Raw genomic sequence first — 17940 nt, 5'->3', positions numbered from 1 at the left:
TTACCTTGCATCTCCCAGTTCTGTTTTTAAGGCATTCCTTTTGAAACAGCAGATCGACAAAAAATAATCATGACATATTCTGTAGACATATTATACAGTGTTGCTCTGCTGACCAACATACGGAGTTGAAATCCATAACATTTGAATTCACAGGAAGACTCACAAATCTTATAGAAGCCATTTGGTTTAGTGCATACATCTAGTGTAATGCAAATTCTCTTACCTTTGATGGCTCACACATGGCCCAAAGCTGCATTTAACTCTTTATCTTTGGGGTTAAGTGGTAGATGATGAAGCCTTACTTGGATAACGTACACATGAAATGAATTTCACTGGTAAGTCTGCCACACATGAGAGAAGCAAAGGTGAGCAATCTTCAGGCTGGGCCACATCATAACATCTGAACTGCTCTTGTTCTGTGCCGTGACAGCCTTCCAATAACACTGCTTTCTAAGCTTTCCTTGCAGAAAACACTCTTTCCCCACTGGAATTCAGAAAAGATGCAAATTGAGGATCTCTAGACCCTAAATGTTTGTCTTCCAGCTGGTACCAGATGCAGTGTGTTATTTGATGGATCCACTAGTGCTCTTTGCAGAGGGCACCTGCTTCTGCCCGTTGAAAGTTGCTGGAAAGAATGGTAATTTGGAATTTAATTTCTCAAATGCTTGAAGAACGTGGACACACCCTCTGCCCACATAGTGTGTCTCCTGGTGTTTTGAAATTGCTGTATCATGTTTTTCATCTACCCCACAAGTTGTGGGCATTTTTCACAAATTATCTCTTCTTTGTCATCCCCAGCTCCATTTTCCCGTTTTGCAGCCTGCTAAATCGGTAACAGTGGAGCAGGAAACAAAGAGTTTCTGACTCATCCATCATGAGGCACCTAACAGTTCAATGAGTTTTATTTTTCTGCTATGACTCTTCACCTGGCACGCTGAGTGGTATGACAACGTTACCTTTATGTTTTTTCTGATGCCACATTAAAACTTGTGAATTCACTGAGCACTCTGCTTCAGAAATGAGCAAGCCACAAAAGACACATTCCAAATACCCTCAGTTTTCTTCGTGCTTAAGTTACTAGTGATTCAGACCAAGTTCTGGTGGTCTTAGACCTGGTTTTGTCCTGCACTGACCAGTCATGTGCATGACTTCGGCAGTAAGGCTTGGCACCCCAAGAGGGCCAGGCAATGGCAGCTCTGCTCAGTCACGTGCCTGCTCTGGGCACACTTTCTGCACAGGGGCAACAAAGTTTTGAGCAGGAAGAGTTTTGGATAGTCAGCCCCAGAGGGGACATGGCAGCCAAGGTGTTGGTTTGAGTGGCTCAGCTACCCACACCTATTTAGGTGGCCAGAGTCTGCAAAGGGATCCAGGCACAAGGCGGCATGTCCACGCTACCAGGCCTGGAGAAGAGGGAGACATTTCAGCTTCGCAGGCAGGATGCTCAGCCTGTTGGTTCGGAGCTTAGTCGTATTTACAAATCACCAGCTGGCCCAGACTTGGAGAGGCTGCCGTAGCACCAGAGCAGGAGGCACAACAGCCCGGCAGCGCAGAGCGGTACCTAAAATTGTGAGCCCTGCTAAGGGGTAGGTCCATGGGGCCTGGTAGCAGAATGGTCACAGGGTCTGTGCTGCTTTCAGGACATGTAGGTCCTCAGAGTGTTAAAGTTAGTCACGTGAATTTTTCTCTGCAAACTTGTTCATAAGTTTGTCTTTGTATGGTGCCTCACAGAACAATGCAAACATTCCCAATTACCTTATTTCACGGTTTGATTGCTGTTATTCTCATTTGCCTGCAATCCTTTACAAATCAGATGCAGAAGTGAAAAGATCATTCATCCATTAAATAGATCAGTGGACACAGTAACATTCACCATGGCGTTTGCCTGTTCTACCGGTTGGCTGATAATGTAATTACTCTTTGCATAATAGCCAAAAAATGAGCAGGCAGGTGGATCAAGTTTCCAGAGAGTTTTCCACAGATTCAGTAAATGAGAGTGACGTTCAGGTAATCTCCTGATTCTTCTTGCTTTTGAAAGGCTGGTATTGCTGTGGATGCTATCTTCCCAATTTCGTGGAGCAAGCGTGACTGTACTAAGAGGGAACTGTTTCTTTCTCTGGCCTACTTTCCTTTTCACACACATTACAAAGGGAGAATCTGGCCACACAAATGTTTCTCAGTACAGAGAAATACACTGCCTCTCACCTGTCAAAACAATGTCACTCCAAGGTGAGGTATAGAAAAGCTGCAAATTGGCTTTTTTTTTTTTTTTTTTTGCACGGTGCCTTTCACCTCTCCCCGCAGCAACACCCCCCCCCCCCCCCCCCCCCATTTTGCATACACTCTTGCCATGGATTGAGCCAAGCCCAGCTGCTCACTGCAGAAGTGATCATGAGCTCCTTAGTTCAGGTTACGCCAAACTTGAGAAGGGTTGGGAAAACAGTTACGAAGTACCACATAACTCCACTCAGTCAAGGAACAAAGACGACTCAAAATAAAGGAAAGGAAAATGCATTTAGTCTAGCTATTCGTTTTGGCAGGTGAAAGTTAGTGTCAGTTATGCCTAATGCCTCATGAAGCGCTGTCCTACAGCCAGTTGAAACAGGCCACTGTTGAAATAACGAAGACATAGTAATGTGAGATAAGGCTGCTGTTAACTCTCCTGAGCTGCAAGAAAGATCCATCCTTTCTCATGCAAAGCGGGGCTCACTCTGGTCAAGCACTACCTATAGCAAACCCTGCAGTCTCTTAGCACTGCTGTCCCTAACTCCTTGAGCTCTGCTGCTTCCACTGCATGCAATGTGGCAACTTGTGTGCCGGCCTGCTTTGCACAGCAGGTGAAGAAAAGGTGGGAGCCAGCACCCTTCTCTGCATGGGCCACTCCTGAGAAAGTCCAGCACAGTTGCTAAACTTGCTCACAGGCATGGCACTACACATCCCACTTGAGGAAGGGCAGTGCAAGGACTCCACAGACATCTCCCCAGGACAAGGGTCTTGCCCTGTGTGTGCTTCTTGGAAGCAGTCCAACACTAGGTTCGTGAGCAGCTGAGCAAGTGTCGCGCCTAGGGCATGGAGCACCTTGCCCCCTACTCCTCAGCAAGCTGCCAGCTCTGCCACTGCCCCTTGGCAGCCCTGCACGGCAAGGACACAGCAGCAGCAGGGCTGCAAAGGCACTGTGTTTGGAAGTGGCACTACTGCAGGCACACAGCAGCATGGGTACAGAAGTCCAGTGATCACTGGGGGGTAAACCAAGGACTCCAGCACAGACTGCAGCCCTGAGGAAGGTTTACAGAGAACCAGTAGCAGCCCTTTGGGAAGGAGTGTAGAGGAAGACAAAGCACCCTGACAGGAGTAAAATCTTCTTGCAGAACTACGTAGCAAAGCCCAGCATGGGAGACATTAATTTCTGCAGCCTCTGAAAACACAGGATTCTGACTAGACCACACAGTAGCTGAAACACATTCTCCCTAGCTTGCACGTGGAAATAGCAACAACAGATAAGTAAGGGACATCTGCAAGGTGACAGGAAATTTTTGACACAGCCAAGAGCTGAACATAGGTCTCCCACGTCTCACTTTGCTTCCCCCTCACTCAGGCTGCAGTGCCAGGCACTATGCACAGGACCATGAGAGGCAGGGAAAGGTGCCTTTTTTTCTTTTATTTATATATATATATATATACTATGTTGTTTTCAGTACCTAAAAGAGCCTCTTGAGTGTTTGTATCATACTGCTGTTACATAGACCAACCTCCCACAACACTCTGCCAGCCTCTCGTCTGGATGCTCTGGACCCTGAAGATCAGCCAGCACTGAGGAACCCAAAGGTGATGTAAAGCCAGCACTTGTTGCTCCTCTAACAGTGCCCAAATGTTACCCCAGCCTGATAACAGGTTTCATTACTATCAAGTTCCATCTGGAATGATTTGCAAAGTCCAAAACCAGGAACATTAAGTTGTTCCAGAGAACAGAATCTGCTGTTGAAACAACTGATAGGACTATAAGAAAAACAAAAGGGGAAGAGAGATATGAGAAGAACTGGGAAACAACAAAAAGCATACTGGGGGAGCCTGAAACGAGTTCACATAATGCTTGATGGCAATACTCTTATTCATACTTTGTGTACATTAGCATATGCGGGGGAAATTATTATTGTCTTTGGGACATCAAAATCAGATCCATCAGGCTCTGGAAGCAAGAAAGCTACTGTCTGGAAACATCCTCTAAAATTAACAAGTCAGTGAAACTGCTTTAACATGGGGAAGCAGGTCAATCTACTCTGAATTTGTTAAGCAGATGATGCTTTGAAATGGCCACGGCTGCTGCTTCTAAAAATGATTCACAGATATGCTTTAGAAGTAATGCTTGAATAGAGAAAGAAAAGGCACTGCACACTAAATGTGTTCCAAAAAAGACAGCACACCCAAATTTAGCTTCAGCTTTTCTTTTTCAGTCATCTGGCAGCAATGGGAAGCTATGGTGGGTACAATCATCTCATGTAGCTCAAGCTGTCCAAAAAGGAAAAGGAAAAGTTGAGAGAAAAAGTCAGGCACTGTATTTTGCTCTAAAATCTTCTGAGGCAAGGTAGCAGATGACACCGGTATCTGGACATCTGCTATGTTGAATCCGATGATTCCTCCAGTCATGAAAAATTCTTTTCAAGGAACTCTCCAAAAAGTTGAGTCAAGCCCTTTAACAACTCCAACTATGTGACTTTGAATTTTCTGACACAAACACTGACTCTTCTGCCAGAAGGCTGCAAGGAGTGGAGAAGAAGGTATATACTCTATGTTTTCTTAAATAAACCATACAACTGGCACTGTGGAAAGAGGAAGACACACACAAAAAATAAAATAAAATCAAGGATACCAGCTTATCAAAACTTGTCATTTCAGCAGCTCTCAGTGTGAAGGACTGTATTTTCCTGCAAAAGAGATTCACAATAGGGCTACTACTTAATCCTCTTTTTATACCTCTTTTTATGTCAGTTAATAAACTGTGTAGGTATGCCTGTGTGTATGTGTGTGCTTTTAACAGGTGGATTTCAAAAATTCGAGAGACTAAATAATTAATACGGAATAGAATATCCCAAGCTGGAAGGGACTCACAAGGATCACCATGCCCAACTCCTGGCTCCACACTGGACCACCCAAAAATCAGACCATGTGCCTGGGAGCGTTGTCCAAACGCTTCTTGAACTTTGTCAGGCTCGGTGCCGTGACCACTGCCCTGGGGAGCCTGTCCCAGTGCCCGACCCCCCTCTGGGTGCAGAACCTTTCCCTGACACCCAGCCTGACCCTCCCCTGTCCCAGCCCCATGCCGTTCCCTCGGGCCCTGTCGCTGTCCCCAGAGAGCAGAGCTCAGCGCCTGCCCCTCCGCTCCCCTCGTGAGGGAGCTGCAGGCCGCCATGAGGCCTCCCCTCAGCCTGCTCTGCTCGGGGCTGAACCAAGGGACCTCAGCCGCTCCTCATGTGTCTTCTCCTCCAACCGTTCGCCATCTTTGTAGTCCTCCTTTGGGCACCCTCTCATAGTTTTACATCCTTTTTATAGTGTTGTGCCCAAAACTGCACACAGTGCTTGAGGTGAGGCCGCACCAATGTAATACAGAATACAGAAACCATTTACAAACCAGTGAAACAGGAGTTAAAAAGGACAGCTCAGATGAAAGGATGTTAACAGACTTTTGCTAAAGCACATGTCACGACAGAGAAGTGAGCACAAGGCACAACAGCACATTGCTGTTAAGGCATCAATTTATCTGTTCTCCCTGACTGCACATGGGGGAGGGAGGCTGAGAGCCCAGCTAGCAGCACTGGGAGCCCTCTGCTCCTCAAACAGAGCTACAAAAGGGATGTGGAGACCAATGGTTGGCAGTGAGAGAAAAATCAAACCAGCCCAGTCTGCCAGAGAAGATAACACAAAGAGAAGATGAGGAAAGCATTACTAAAACAGTTGGGAATGCTCAAAGTGAAGAAACTGGATAATTATCAACATAAGACCTGATTCTCCTGTCATGCTGGTTTTACGATAGCATAATTCTGCTGACTATGAAAGACTTGCTTCTGATTCAGAGTGATCTAAGCACTTCGTGAGCATCGTGATGAGCATCATGAGAAGGTCTGAGTTTGCTGTTGATCCTGGTACACCTCTGTGCTTCTGAGTCATGAACTGGCATGACAGTCAGAGCTTTAGAATACTTGGCTCTTCCTCACCCATTCTCCTGACTAGACGAGCCAAGCCTGCATTCCACTTGTTCCCTGCAAGGGGACCAGTTCAGCTCCTTTTGAGAAAACCTATGATTGAAGCACACTTTCTTTATTCTCTGCAATGAAGAAACAAAGCTATGCCCTGGCCAGTGATGTCCTTCACCTGGCTCCTTGCTCTTGATGCTTCCCTTGTACTAGCACCAGAGATGGCCAGGCATACGTGAGCAATCAAGCTGATCATAGTTTCAGGTGAGGTACTTTTCAGCTGGGTCTGCTTTCCCATATGATTCATCTTGAATCACATCAGTGTTCATGTCACCACAGAAGAGGCAATAGCAGGCAAAAGTGGTTAGTAAGGGTTAGGGCAGGGTTATAACCACCTTTTCAAGTGCCAGCACAAGTTTATGCCAGAATAAAGCAACAACGTAAAGCAAAAGCTTAGTAAAATGCAAACATTTCTCTTCTTATATCAGCTTTTGAGCAAGCTTCTGTGGCTATAGTTTTACTAGTGTCCTAGAGACACTGATGGATTCTTCCCTGTCTGGAAGTCCCACAGCAAGGGCACTTCTTCTGCTTGCCTCCAGGACAGCTGCTTGTCTTGAGCAGCAATATCATCTACTCTTACTTATAGCCATGCCATACTAGTAGTGGAAATGCTAATGAATGTTATGCTAGTCTTTTACCTTCTCCTTTCTAGTTCTGGTTGATGGACCATAAATTCAAAGAACTAGTCAGCCAGTGTGTTCCATTGCCAAATTCTATTTTAAAGTGGAATTTCCTCCAGGAATTTAACATGAACCGTTCTAGTCCTCTGTCTCTCTTTATCCACATTAAACAACACCTCTAACAAACGCAGTTTAAAATGAAAATAAGCACACATTGAATGTGTCATGTATAAAGCCAACCAAGGCAATCATTTCAGATTAAAAAAGCCAGAAATTCTAAGGTTTGTTTATTTTTGCATTGCAGGCACATCCCGAGGCAAATAACTCAACAAAAGGATTTCCAAGAGCCAGCTTTTATCTAGAGGACATGAAATGGAAGCGTTAATAGCACCAATATATAGGTGTCAGTGTCACTGTAATGATGGCGCTACAAGTCAGAGGCTGACACCTTAATAAAAGAAAGCGTCAAAACTGTAGAAATCAAGGCTATCAGATTTTCTTCACTTATGAAAACAGGTCTGTAATGCATATTCAAACGTTCAGCTGAAATGTGCAACTATATTTAAGGTCACAATTAAAATCCACCTCTCTTCACTAAAAAAAAAGTATGGAACTGTCATGCCAGCATCATCAGGATAGAAATAACATGAGTAAGTATAATAGGTTATCTACGCCAGGTGATAGGAGTTCATGGTCTATGAGCCACCTGTTTCCACAGAGGTAAGGCTCTTTCTCAGAAGACCATGTTTCCAGTGCTTAAGGTAGAGTTATCTTGAGACCAGCACATTTTTTGTAATAAATAAATCAAATGAATCAGTGGTTTCAAAACATTTACAAATCTATGTAAAATGCAGTCTTGTCAAAATGAGATTTTAACTCTCAAAAGGATCTCTTTTTTCCCCCCTTTATTTCTTTTTTTTTTTTTTTTCCCTTTTTGATCTGTATTGTTCTTATTCCTCCTGACCAGAACTGACTGAGTAGGTGGTTTTGGACTTCAGGATGCTCACTTGAAATTTTGAAAATGAATGAAGCAAAAGAAAATCAAAATTATTTTTTTTGTAAATGTTTTCATACAGCAGTAAAATTCAACAGATTTAGGATGAATATATTTCTGTCTGCCTTCATTAAGTCTTTCACTAAAAATTTATAGTTTATTTTCCATGAGACAAAGAAATTAATTACTCTCAAGCTAGAATAAATTGATAGAAATTATGATCTTAGTTCAATCTGAAGTTGAAGGACTACTGTTAGCTATGTGACTAAGTACATGTGATTTTCTGCTCTTCTCAAGGAAAAATGGACACATTGAATTGAGGCAGACCATTTGTCTGATCATTTCACCTGACCTTTGATGCTAGTGTTGATTTCTGTATGGAAGTCCTCTGCATTCAGGGGGCTTTGGTCTCTGTAAATCAGAATTCACAAACAACGGTAATTTTCCTCCAATGCAGGGAAATAAATAAATAAATGAGTGGCTACAAAGCCAAGTGACCTTACTTGGTCTAAAAGCATTGATTTCAGGTACGCTAGAATGAGGTTGCTCTTGCCTTCAGAGCAGTTTTCAGAAGTTCTTTGCAGCCTTGCAAGCACCTACAGGAATCACTTTGCTCCACAAAACCTCTGGTGTGTCTGCAGAGCACCTGAGTTGAATTGCTGATGCAAGCCATTAGTATGCTCCTCTATGGATGACACCTCCCAAAAACACAGGCAAAAGTACAAACTAGAAGTGTGAGGGGTTGTTTTCCTGGTCTGCTAGGCAGATGACGTTTTTTTGATGCACGTCCCTGGCTGGTTGCTCAGAAAAATGCAGGCGCCCCTTCCTTCATCACTGTGTGCTGTACTTGAAGAGTGTTTGTGGAAAAAATGCCTGTCATTTACAAACCTAATGGACACCGAGGTTTTTCAAAAATTGAGGAAATACTGTTTAGGGTAATTCAGTCAGATTGGAACCATGATACATCAGTCTTCATTCAAATGAAGACTTGATTGCAATCACTTCTGCAATTACAGAAATCAATGCCAAGATCTTTGATAAACACGGAAATGGCAGCGTAGCAGAAATGTGGCACATTTTGCAGGTAGCAAAGGCCATTCTAGCCTCTGCGCCATGGAACAGTTTGAAGCTTTTTGTGAAGGGGACACCTTCAAGAGCAGCAAGTGGAGAACTGGAAGCGTAACTCACCCTGCTGCACAAGCTGTGTTACTGTACTGGTGAAGTATGACGTACTCTGGATATATTCCTGAAGAGAGAATCTGCTCTTACATTTGAATATATATTAGAAAAGAAAGCAGGGAATGAAGAAAACCTCCCTAATGTGTCCCCACACTGCAAATGGCTTCTACGTTGGTTTCCAACAGCACAATTAAGTTTCAGCTTGGTTTGGTTTACAGCTAAAAAATCAATCCTGAGGTTTATTTGAATTTAACCTTTTTCTCCCAGCTCTGAATATTGCACTGTGTAATTCTGTATATATATATATATATATACACACACACACACACTGAAGGCACTAGGTAGAATTTAAAAAAAAAAAAACCTGTCATGGATTTTCATAGAACTGTAAGTGGATATTCTGTTAGTCAGTGTACTCACATTCAGGATTTTCTATGGCTTTCACATATCTCAGCACCTCGTAAAGGTTAATCAATTCATCTTTACAAAACCAGGTGATGTAGTCTGGTTGCCCTGGGGCTGCGTGCTCAGCCCATCCCTTATAGTAACTTGTGCCTTCCCTCTCATTTGTTGTCTTGTGCACCTCAGCCACTGCACAGCCTTAGCAGAATCTGTTAGCTGTAAACAAGTTAACCCTCTGTCAAGGCTCCTGTAAGACAGAGCAGAGCTATTACTCCCAACAGGCACAGAGACATTGAGCAACTTCTTCAAGATCAGAAGGAACATTTGTGGCAGGGGCAGGAGCTATCTTGTCTCTCCTGGACCTCAGTCCAGCATTTCAACTTCAGAACTTGTTTACCCCGGTAAATAGTCAGTGAGGCAGCAAAACCTAGAGGGAGGACGTCGTAAGGCAGTGTGTGCTTCAATGTGTGCTTTAGCAAAGCTGGCAGAGGCCAGAGGTGCATGCATAATACAAAGAGGTAATCACAAGCAATGTGCCACGGTGGAGCATGGAAGCCAGCACCTATGCAGCCAGTGGCACAGCTGTTCTGTGAGAAAGTAAAAGATTACAATGCTGTGGACTGGAGAGCACAAGCACAAAGTTCTCCCCATCAGAAAAAGAACTGAAGAATTAGAAGAAATAAACTGAACAAGGCAAAGCAAAGCCAGTCAATGACAAAGCTAGTCTGTTTCAAGAGAACTGCATGCAATGATAGCAAAGCAAAATGGCATTCATTTCTGGAAAATCAGTTGAAAGCAAACAAGTGTTCTTTGACCCATAGAGTGCTGTTGCCACGATCTCTTCTTGCAAAATATGCAATTGATAAGAGTGAACAGTTCACATTTTGTCTTCCTCATAAAAGGCTGTCCCAAAGCTTCCTCTAGTTAGACTGTCCCAAATCCGAGTACAAATCTTGAGTTCTTCAGCTTCAACATATTTTCCCTCTGAGGGATGAACTCTGGTTTCACATGCCCATGTTATTTTACAGTCTCTGCCCTTCCTTCCTTCCTTCAGAACACATAGAAGAGGTTGTCTATAGTGGAAAATCTTTAGCTAACTCATTTGTTAGAAATCATTACTACCCAAGTGGATAGTAATAGTTCAATCAGTGTGAGATCCATTGACCTCAAACTTAAGACTTCTGTACCAGCTGAAATGCAGTCCTACTTTTGAGTACAAAATACAATTTCCAAATCAACACAGCATTTAACATTTCCTACTTCAGTCCACCTATTTGACCTACTCTGTTGTGGCTTGAAGGGTTGCAGAAGTTCAAAAACTTATCGAGAATTTAACATAGCCATGCCCAAAGGCCTCAGCTGCAATCAGGATTCTGTTCTCTTTAGTGCTTTTAAATGTACAAGAAAAGGAAACGGGTTGAGGAAAGTTTACACTCAAAGATGAGTGGGCAACATCAACAAGCTTGTTCTACTGAGGGGACTGGGAAGAGTACCAACGTTTGTGTTAGGTCTGAAACATTCTCCTCGGTAAAATGGAAAGTGGTAGGAAAACCTGACAGCTCTTTTAAGCAATCGTACGGGGCTTACCCAGGAAGCAATACTGTACGCTCCATCTCTACTTACTGAGTAGAAAACTCCTGTATATAAGATAAATGAAAATCTTCCCTCTCTCCAGAATTGACCTTTCATTTTTTTTATGAAGAATGCCATGGCAAAATAATTGTAGAAAGTCGTATTGGTGTAAAATACAAGGACCTAAAAAAAAGGCAAGCTTTCAGATGGAAGAGAGACATGGATGCGAAGGAACCTTGCCTATGATCTATCAGCTGCTCCCTGGCATGACTGAAGTGGCCACTGATCACAGGCCAATACAACAACAACAAGATCCTACTTTCCCTCTTTTTAAAGATCTGGGCTAGAAGGTGCAGACAGAACTCGGAACTAAGAAAATTTTGCACAAAAAAGGCAACTCTTTTTCAGGCACTTTTACTTGGCCGCTAATAGCATCAAACACCCCTGTAGCCCATTCTCATCGGGCCATAAAGCAAGCAGTTGATTTTCCTGTACTTGGTTTTGAATGTCTGCGTAGCTTGATTTATATTCAGGGGAAGCAAGACAACCAGTAAGGATGAAAATAATTGAACAAAGGGCACAAGGAGGAATGATGTAAACTCACCTGATAGGAGAGAAAAATCACTCTAACTATCCTTAAGTCTTGCAGGAGATTTATGGGCTTGAGGAAATCATAAAACTAAGGGTGCAAAGAGACAGGCTACTGGAAAGAAGAGGAGGAAGACTTGAATCTTTATTTTAGCCTTTGCACCCAAAGGGCATGGAAACAATTATACTATGTCTTTTTATTCATTTCAAAGGGATTTGCATTATTGCCTAATTCATCCTCATAACCACCCCCAGAGAAAATAATCATCTTGTAATATGGCTACGACAAAGGCTTTGGATGATTGGTCCCAACAGTTTATCCGTAACAGTAGATAAAACTACCAGCTACTTAGTGCCTGTAACAGTTTAAAATCACACCATCTGTGATGCATTATTTTATACACGTGAGCATTTGATACGGTTGGGGTCTGAGTGCTTTGCCCCATTGCTTCTCTGTAGTCAGTGCAGAAACAGGCTTTGGTAGGTGCACCTGTGATGCATCTCCTCCTCCCCAGGAGGAAACTCTTATGGAAAGGCCTAGAAGAATCACATTTGTATTCTCCTTGAAATAGTTTTAGATCCTTCTTTCAACTCTAGTCATCCACCCTACAGTTTTCTTCCTATGCCATTTTAGATTCCCAGGGAGCGAGCCTGAAATTGGCAACATGTACTAGTCCCGTCCTTTTGTGACAGCGGTGCTACTGACTGCAGTTCCCAGAGACCAGACACATTCCCTGTGCTCAGCCAGGAATCCTGCTACTGAAAAAAAAAAAAAATGTATTAAGAGCCATACCCTACTCTTCTGTTCCAAAGATACGATTATGAAAAAAAAAAAAGCCAGTTTGACTTCTGCGTTACTTATTCCTACTTAAATTCAGAGCATTTAGAGAAGTGTCTGTCTTGAACACCTTTTACCCAGGGAATTCAAATTGCTCAATGCCGCCAAGCAGCATGCCTTTCTTCTGAGCTATGATTCATTTCCCAGGTGAAGCAACACTTCGTCTAGAGCTGAATGGGAACTAGAACCCAGCCTTCAGGGGGTTGGTGCTATATTTAAAATACACATTTCTCAGCCTGGAAGCTGGAACTCCAACTGCTCATAGACTTGTACTGTATGCTTTCTATCTGCCTCCAGAGATGTCAAGAGGATTGTGCACAGTACCTAACGTTAAGTGTGGGTATGAATCTTGACAGATTGGGTCTTAGACACTAAATCCTGTAAGGTTCTGGGCATTCAGGCCCCAAACTATCAATCAGCACAATTATTCCTGTCACCTGCTCCTTTCAATAAAGTAATAATGATCTAGTCAGTACCAAAAAGTCTGTGATTTGAGGTATAGAATGATTTTCTGTGTAGTCAGACAGCAGCTTAGAGTCCATTCTTTATATAAGATTTTCCTTTCACAGCAGAAAAATTGAACTGCATGAAACACAGGTGAATAAAATGATGATTTGCTAGCAAAATGGACCATGTACAACAATGTTTATTTCCCAGAGGGAAGTACTCAGCAAGAGAATTGCATCAGGTCTGTGCATATCAAGAGACACGCTCTGATATTTTCCGTATTCATTGAGATTCATTGATTTTATTCAGTACTCCAATAAGTGTTTTGTGCCATAGCTAGAACAAGTTTGCTAAGGTGAAGGCACATATTTTAGAGACAACTTAATTTTTCCCCTGCCTTGGCAGGTATATTAGCTTGCATCCTGCCAATTTTAACATAACTCAGCAACTTCATCATGTGCAAAGTACATGATGATATGCAGGTGCATAACTATACAGATGCTGATTGTGTTTTATTAAAAAAAAAAAAAAGGAAGGTCAAATGCGGTCATGGGAATTTCCTCCGAGCCTATATAAGGCATCAGCTTTATGCAGTCTTCTGTGAGACTTTTATGCTAGATCAGATTTTTTTTCCCCCATATCTAAAAAAAGTGCATGGAAGTGCAGGAAACATCGTGTTCTTCTTGTGCTGAGTGCGATGCTACGAGCAATTCACTGAGCTCAGGCTGATTTGTCAGTTGTATCTAATTTGAAGAGCTACTCCCTTGTTCTAAATCTGGGGTTGGAGCTTCCTGCAAGTGGTAAGTATCCTCAGCTCCCCTTCAAATCCTTAGAGCTGCAAAGGGTGGGATTCATCAGGCCTCAAGACAACTCAGCTAAGCTAAGCCAGGTCACGTTCACAGGCTTTGGAGAGAAGTCAACAGTTTTAGGGAATCAGCTGTGTAGTCAGTTTGGGATACATGAGAGGAAAACGCCTCTTCTTTGACTTTAAGGAGAACTTAAGATTACTTACTCAAGGTATCTATTCACAGCAGCTCTTCCCTGACATCAGTTATGAAGTACCTCTGACTTTCTCATGTCCCAGCACAAACTGAAATTGATTCCCTGAAAATGGAGTTTGCTTTCCCATAGACACACATGAAATGATGTAGATTCAAGGATTATAAGAACAAGCATCTGATTTATATGAGCAGTGACAAACAAGGCTACATCCAGCCAAGGTAAATAAAAATGGACTAAAAAGAGTCAGAAAATTCTTCCATTTCACTGCATACTATTTCTCCCTCCCGTTTTCAAGATCCCACAACAGGAGCTTCAGGCTCTACTTCTTTCCCTTATGAGAAGGCAGAAAGTTGCACAAGCTTCAGATGTGCATTTTCCCAACAATCCTCAGCAAGAAACAGCAAAGACTGAAAATGACACTGAGCTTGCAGAGCATAGATGTGTCCTGGTGGCACCAGAGGTCAAAACAAACACAGTGAAGCAATGGTGTCTCTTCCTCCACTCCTACAATCAAGGCAAGATTATTTCTCTGCACGCATAGCTAACCTGCATTTAACACCTCTGCTCCCAAATGAAAGAGTTTCCATACTCAGTTCTCTAATTTTTTGTCAGCAGTTATTCCATTTTTTAATTTCTCCTTTCTAACGTGTTGGAATCTCAGGAATTTTAGGCATAAGGACACTTTGTAAGAAATAACAAGAGGCAACAAAAGGTTTGTTCTAGGGCCCCAGTGTCAGCTGTGGAACTAATGAAACAAATGAGGTTTTTATTTTTAAAATATAAATATCCAGTGATGCAACCATCCCACTAGGGCAAATACCATTCAGAATCACTGCCAAAGACAGTGAGGCTAAATACATTATGAACACATTTCACAGAAAGAAAGAGAAAAAGAAGAGGGAGGTCATGAAAAGTTAACCATCAACACTGCAGCTGCCATATGACAGAGAAGATACCTGCCTTTCAAGCTAAGGAGAAATCTGACAAGTAATGAGAAAAATGAGGACAATTAGGCAATAAGAATTACTGTACATTTGATATTTCATTTAAAATATCTTTCAGCAATGATCTCTTTTCCCCTTTAACAAAGAAGCCTGTGGATACATCAGCAGAAGTCCGGCCCCGAAGAGCCAGCTGCTGTGCAAAAACTTCCAGGTTTCTCTACCCAAAGATATGGATGCGTTTCCCGCTTGTACATGCAGTAATTTCCCTGGGCATTCACAGACGAAACACCAGGCATAGCAACTATTTCTGCAATGTTTGTTTCCTAAGGTCATTCTTTAAAAGCCATCTTTCTTTTCCTCCTCATTTATCATCATTCGCCTGCGGGGAGTCTGAGAGCAAGGCACGGACATCTGTACATACTGTAAGTGGGACTGGTGCTTCTGCTGCACCGAGAAAGCAAGGAGGAAATAAATAAATAAACGACCCTGAAAAACATCCAACTTACCAAGCCAGCAAGAACTTTTGAAGAGGGACAAACACATTTCTCCTTGTTTGCACAAATCCCCGCCCCACGCAGTGCTGCCAGCGTATGATGGCTTTTTTCCAGCCTTACATCACTGTAAAATGCGAGTGGTGCCCAAAAAAGTCTAAAAGTGAAGCAAGCCCGAGGCTTATGCAATGTGCTGAATTAATAGAGTCCTGCACTTTAGAGGCATTGTACCAAAGCATACCAGTAATAATCACCCACCAGCAGGGAATATTCATCAATTTAAAGCTTTTAAGGCCTTGAACTGGACAGTTCTCTGGTGTAAATTACCACACCTCCATTCAGTTCAGTGGAACTACACCAGGTTGTGCCACCTTGCAGGTCTAGCTGCCTTTTTTTTTTTTTTTCTAGTATTGATGATTCTTAAATGCAGGTGGTGAAATCAGGCAAATCACCAAGGGCAAGCAAGATTCATAATGCTCACAGGTCCCAGCATACAGTTTTCAGCAGCTCTTTCAAACATCCTAGCAGTTCACTTGGCACGAATCAGCACATAAGCCTTCTCAGAACAAGCTTGCTCTGGACATTGCAGCAATTTCCACTGCGTGTTAGCGTGAAGCTCTAGATGCAGAGATGTGGCCATTTATCATCCCCCAAAGGGTAATATGCACGCAAACATGCACAGGTTCCAGCACTCGGCCTCCAAGCCACCGTCTGCTGAGCTCTTTGGACACGGATCACTTACTATCACCCACAGCTCAAACAGCACAGGACATCAAACTGCTCTGAATCCTGCTGTTACAGGACAACGTGCTCCTTCCCATACGCTGCTGTGATTAAACAATAAGACAAGAAATATAAGTGCCCCTCAGACAAGCGTCTTTGCTCCCCCAGCTTAGCTCAGTCCACAGCCTAAGTACAAAAGGTACCTGGAAATTAAGAGCAGCCAAAGCCCAACTTTCTCCTGACATGCCATGAGTAAAGATCTACAGATAATCCTCAGTAATACATTAAAGAAGACTTGAGGGATCGCTTTAAGGAACAAATCCTCCCCATCTGAATTCCTCCTAAAGAACAGCTTGCAAGCTACTAAGAGCCAACAAAGCTTCTGAATGATGCCCAGAAATAGATGTTAGAGTTGTGCCCATCATTGAGGGAACCAGATGACTGATTGTGGTCCACAGGCAACTCCATTAGGACTGAGTAGAGGCCACAGGGGTTGGTGAGGGATAGCCAGGCATGCAACTACTGAGCTGCTCCCAGGGATGTCCCATTGCCGAGACTGGCACCTTGAGGGCAACACCGATTTATCTGACTAGACATAAAGGTACAGTTTTCAAAATTAATTTTGTAGCATGGTTCCCAGGTAGCTATTTCACCCATGAGGTGGCTCTACATGAATGCAGCTTTGGAAGCCCCTACTCTGAAATTATTTCCAGAAGGGCAATACGTTAGAGTAGCTACTCAAGAGTCCACTAGAGTCACAGAGGTCCTGCTTTGACCAGCAGCAGCCCAATATTTTCATCATGTATGAAGATACCGGGCAAGCTAGTGCAGCCCGGTGACACAGTCGTCCCGATGCTGACTCAAGAGCAACCTGGCTATTCCTGTTTCTGAGTCAGTGTCGACTGGACACACTGCACAAGTAATGGGCCCCTTATCTGCGGATGAGCCGCCGTCCTATTGCGGCAGCCTGGTGACTCACCCAGGGAGTATCTGCACCACTATTTGTCTAGTTGGGAATGCTGATATTTAGTCAGGGGGGGAATGGCCCTGTTCCAAAGGAGTGAAGTAATGCTATGATAGGAGTAATAACTTATTTCTGCAAAGCGCCTCTTATTGTGAGGGATCACTCAACAGATTATGTATGTGGCTATGCAGCGATCAATCAGTCCCCTCTGCAGGGGACATGCCAACCGGTCTGCACTAGGAATGCTGCACAGAAGCACTTTAGAGGAGAAGTGAAGAACAGCTCCTCCAAATGAGTACACAGAAAGACGATACTGCACAGCAAAAACCACCCAAGACATATTTACAAGTATTTGCCTCTTCAAACAGCAGGTCCTCTTTTATCTTCTACTTTCCCAATGCCAGGGCACTGCCAGAGCAAGGTTTTGTGCAAGCTTTAAAAAACACACTCCAAGAAAAGAGAGAAAACCCAAGGCACAAAGGAAAACCACAAATATAGAGGCATTAGAGAGGCAGAAGCCCAGTAGCCTACCTGCACTGTTACATTTCATCTGACCTTCACAGACCCCCCAGCCTCTGTACCCATGGATGCCACCACTAAGCCTTAACTGGACCTCCAAAACCATGAATGCAGGGAAGGTTCCCCTCACTCGGAGGGGACATCTGGACAGGGTCAGCCAACACAGGACAACCTAACAAGGAAAAGAAGCACCCTCCACTCATACAAGAATGGCCACCACCCCTGCTTCACACACTCAGCAGCACCATGTTCCACACAACCACAAAGAAGCCCCCTTCAGCTCATGGGGGTGGGACAGCTCTTCTGAAATCAACAGTTTTATCCCAAATTAGGCCAGCTGGAGGTGTCACCTCTCAGCTCTCACCCATCCCCAAGGAAGGAGCCCAGGGGGACAAGAGACCCCTCGCCCCAA

This window comes from Anser cygnoides, chromosome 3 (genome assembly GCF_040182565.1).
Source record: "Anser cygnoides isolate HZ-2024a breed goose chromosome 3, Taihu_goose_T2T_genome, whole genome shotgun sequence".
NCBI lineage: Eukaryota > Metazoa > Chordata > Aves > Anseriformes > Anatidae > Anser > Anser cygnoides.
This window is presented reverse-complemented; position numbering follows the sequence as displayed.